Source organism: Malus sylvestris, chromosome 16 (genome assembly GCF_916048215.2).
Source record: "Malus sylvestris chromosome 16, drMalSylv7.2, whole genome shotgun sequence".
Taxonomy (NCBI): domain Eukaryota; kingdom Viridiplantae; phylum Streptophyta; class Magnoliopsida; order Rosales; family Rosaceae; genus Malus; species Malus sylvestris.
The window spans coordinates 19927831-19932668 of NC_062275.1; the positions used below are offsets into that span (position 1 = coordinate 19927831).

Sequence of the window (4838 nt, forward strand, 5' to 3'; positions counted from 1 at the left end):
GTCTCTTATATATGTAGCATAAAATTAAAAATTAAAAATAAAATTGAAATAGTTTAGGGGTTCGAATGTTGAACTTTATAAAATTGTTGAACTTGAAGTTTGATGGCGCTTCGTATCTTTGAATTGAGATTGTCATAGAGTTGGGACTGAATCTGTATAACCTTTTCAACTGAACTAGCCCAATCTTTTCGCTTGCGAATTTTCAATTTTGTTAGAAGGCATTCTTGTGTACAACTTCTCGTACCACGTCAACATCCACCTGAGACGTACATAATGGAGACCATCAGCGTTTGGACCCACCAAAATAGGGCCACGTGGGACCCAAATGTAGGAGGTCATTTTGTATGTCGTGGTGGGTGGGGTGGGCTTAGGGCGGCAGTGACCATGCATAAGACTATTGTGGTGCTCACCAAATGCTCAACAAAATTTCTCAATTTATATGCATGCAACGCAGCACTCCGCAAGGTGCCCATCTAATGCATGATGAAATACCGAAATTCAAAAATGCCATAAAAATGAATGAAAGTAGATCAAATTTTCAATGTTATTTTGGTTTCAAAATAAAATATTAAAAACTTATACACCACCCATGGAAATAAAATCCTTGATCCACCTTTGAAAAAGTTCAACAGGTGATAACATGTGATATTTTTTTTTTTTGAACAATCGATATTATCTACACTAAGGGGAGGGGTGGACTTAACCTCACAATGGGCTAGCAATAAATTGGTGCAAATTCGCCTTTGGCAAGATTTGAACCTAAGATCTCTCACTTATTAGTGAAGAGGAATACCACTAGACCGTAGTACTAGTGGCACATGTGATATTATTAAAGTGTTTAATTAATAAAAGTCTAGATTTGAGAAATAATTTATGTTACTTGGTGAGTACGCATTAATTGTCCTTGGATAAGTTTAGATAAATTAAACCACACTCATCTAACAGCAATCAATGTGATAGTCCAATGTTCATAATCACTGTTTTCCAAAAATAAAAAGTTCGTAATCACTTTACAATAACAACAACAACAAAGTCTTTTCCCACTAAGCAGGATCGGCTATATAAATCCTAGAACGTCATTACGCTCGATTCTGTGTCATGTCCTCTGTTAAATTTAAGTACTCTATGCACTCATAATCACTATACAATGGTCAACAAAAAATGCACTCTTATATTGTGTGGGCTCCGCCGGTTTGTTTGGTTGATACATTAGATCGGCAGGTCGGGTCGGGTCAAACTCGAAAGGTCCGGTGGCATAATATGGAGATTGAATCTACGCGCCTTGTGGCGCTTACGGAGGAAACAATCAGTTTGATTATGGGGGAAGCATGCCAGATTTGCCGATGCTATTTGTGACCGTAAGCATGTTGGTTGAGAAAGAAGCTGGGAATCCCATTTTTGTTCAGCCGTTTTTCTTGATTCATTCACTTCAACTCTTTCTTCCCCTTTTATCTGTTGTAAATTGCAGTCCAAGTTCTTCACTTTTCACAACAATCAAACTCACCCAGTTGGAATTTACCCCAATTCTTTTCCGGGTAACAGATTCTTGGGTTCTTGAAAGGAAAGGAATAGTGCGTTGGTGAGCCTTGTTCTTATTATTTTCTGGGTGATGAGTTTTTTATGTAAGGAAAAATGGGGTTTTTTCTCTGACCCAGTAAGAATCTGATACTTTTTTGGGTTTTAAGAGGAATAATCAGATGAGGGATTTTCCTGGGACGCCTGGGACCTTGACTGGCCTTATTCTTAGGATTTCCCAATGCGTCTTTGCTGCCGGGTCCATTGCTTTCATGGCTACCACTGCCAGCTTCTTCAATTTCACCGCTTTCTGGTATTTTGCTTTCTCAAATCACTGATTTCTCATTAGATTTTGATTGTAGAAGAACAGATTTCTGGCTAGACTAGTGTTTATAGAGAATGAGTAAACTGAACGCGATTGACACACTTTCGGGATACGTAAATATTTAAATGTAAGCAGAAGGAATTGGGAAGTTCCTCTGCATGAAGTTGAACCTCTGCTGAAATTTTGACTATTTCCTTAATATGACATGAGAAGTCAATTAGCATTATTAGAATTTCTTCATTGGCCTTGTTGAATTGGTTGCTATCAGCTCAATTATGCGTAACTCGATTATATAGGCTTCAGATTTAAGCACGTATGAGTTTCTAAGCCATATGATTGATTCACTGCCACTATGCTGCAATGCCAATTTCATCCAGCTATGATGCATCACATGGCGTTTCTTGGACCGTAAGTTGTCCGGTATTGGTTTAAGACAGTGCTGATTTTGCAGCTACCTGATTGCTTTAATGGGTCTGCAACTGATCTGGAGTTCAGTACTTGCATTGCTAGATGTATACTCCTTGGTGAAAATGAAGGCCCTCCACAACCCTGTATTGGTTAGCCTCTTTGTTGTTGGAGACTGGGTCAGCCTCTATAAATCCGCGACTTTGTTTTCCTCTTACATGAAATCTGTGTTCAAACTTCATAGCGCTTGCGGTTTAACAGCTTACTCCTTGAATGTTTCAATAGGTTACAGCAACATTGTCTCTTGCAGCAGCTTCGGCCTCAGCAGCATAAGCGTGTTGTACTTTAGTGATCTGAGTGATTGTAATTCCGGAGAGGAATGCCAGAAATACCAAATTGCAGTTGGTTTGGCGTACATGAGCTGGCTAACAATTGCAATTTCTTCTCTGATTATGCTATGGCTGTTGGCAGCATGTTAGATAGTCCTCCTCTGTCATACATATTTCTCTTTCTCTTTACAACAAAAACAAGAAATTGCAGTGTCGATACAAAAGGAAACAAACTTGATAGCGCGTAGCGGTAGAATACTCGAAAATTACTTTCATAATGTGCAGTTAGATCAGTTGGAAAAGAGTTGTCTCAACTGGAATTGTAGAATTTTTACTAGTACTTGTGGAGTGGAATTAATAGCAAAGAGAATATTACTACTTTTTTTTGTCGAATTTGTCAAAATTGGCGATGATCCGAATTGATTAGTGAATATTACTTGGTTCCTTAAACTTGAGGAGTCGATCATGAAGAAATTGGGATTCCATCATAAAACCAATTTGGAATATGCGCGTGTGACCATTTGGCTTCACATGTGAGACAACTTGCTCTAATACCTTGAAGAAATTGGGGTTGTAAACACAGGAATTCCTGCGATGAATGAGACAAGAACACGTGTACAAAATAATATTTGTATTAATGATTTAAGGGTTACAATCTCTTCTACAAATTTAGTCTCTGATTCTATCTTTGTAATGGGTAGATTTGTTGATGTTGTTGATCCAAAGGGCCGTCGGGGCTTGATCTTTAGGATGAACGGATGATAAATGATGAACACTTTCTTCAAGGGCTGTCGGGGCTTGATCTTGAATTAGTGGAAGTTTCTTCAAGGGCCGTTAGGGCTTGATCTTGAAGGAGGATTTTGACGAAGAACGAAGAGGGTTTTCTTGATTCTTCGGGATTTGCTTGAAAACTTTAGAGTTTCGAGGCTTCAAGGCTTTGGTGTGGTGTGAATTCTCTTCCAATTTGGGAGTAGAGAAAGTGTACGTAAAATCCTCCCTATTGCTTGATGGAGAAGCCTATTTATAGGCTTTGAGAATGAATCGCCACCATCCATTTGTTTGGTGAAGTAAGTGGATGTTGTAGGTGGATGAGTGTATGATGTATGTGAAGTGAGTGTATGATGTAGGTGAAATAAATAGGGGTTGTAATTTTAATACAATTGTCAATACTTATTTCACCGAAATTTCAATGTCTACAGGGGTTCCACAATAAAACCAATTGGTAATTGTTTGGACCCGATTTTACGTAATCGGCCCGTTGTGTTGAAACCATTAGATGGCTCCAAGACTAAACTGATTTTTTCTTGATATTACTATTAATTTTAATTATGGTAATTATCTTAAGAGAGATTTTTGAGTCTGAGGATATCGGGATGAAATGGGATTAACATGGCGAGAGTTGTGGAAGTCTACAGAGTCATGGCTTTTTGCTTGGATAAGGAATTGAGCTAGTCATATTTGATTTGAAAAGCATGCAGCACGTGGAGATTAGGTTGATTCACAATCAAATTGGGTTGGTTTGTGATTATCCATTTGAGTTAATGAAGATTGCATGGAGCATGCATGCGGCATTATTGGCAGAGACAAGCCGACGTGGCCTAGAGTTCCGTTTGAGATTGAATATATCTCATCAAGCGCGTGGCCTCATCATATATTTTGGTTCAGGATAAAGATGCATGAGCGACCAGGTGATGGGTGGAAGCGTATTTGAATAGCAATTCTTTATAGGATTTCGTAGAGGCATCTGCGCATACGACTCGTGAGACGGAGTGTTGGTAAGGCCAACACATCATCCAATGGGCTTACAGCCACTATAAATACATAGGTAGTGGCATCATTCAAAGCCCTCCAATTCAACACACAACTGCTCTGCGCAAATTCTCTTAACAACTTTGAGATTTTTATTTTCTCTTTTCGCTGACACATCTTCCGTTGGCATCAACAACACTGTGAAAGCAACCGATGATATCTTAAGTCGGCATAAATAGCTCTGTCGCCGTAGAATCAGCCGATCTCGCAGCATCTTCCGTTGGCATCAACAGCACTGCGGCGAGGACGGTTGGTTACCTATCCAAGTCTCGGTCGAGAAGGATTTTCAAATCCTTATTGATTGAGGTCATCTCATTAGCCTTCTCGACAAAGTGAGGTGTTACAGTTTACTGAGCTCGGTGCATTGCACGCCGAGTTGTTTTATGATTGGATACTCTCAAGTGGGATTTAGAGTTCGGCATTCAAACGGCCGAACCACGTTCACGATTAAGACC

At 39.4% G+C, this 4838-nt stretch overlaps 1 pseudogene; it reads left to right on the forward strand.

Annotated features, from left to right (window-relative positions):
• The first annotated feature begins 1315 nt into the window (after window positions 1-1315).
• LOC126606770 (CASP-like protein 5B3) lies at window positions 1316-2952 on the forward strand (annotated as a pseudogene).
• The last annotated feature ends 1886 nt before the right edge of the window (window positions 2953-4838 follow it).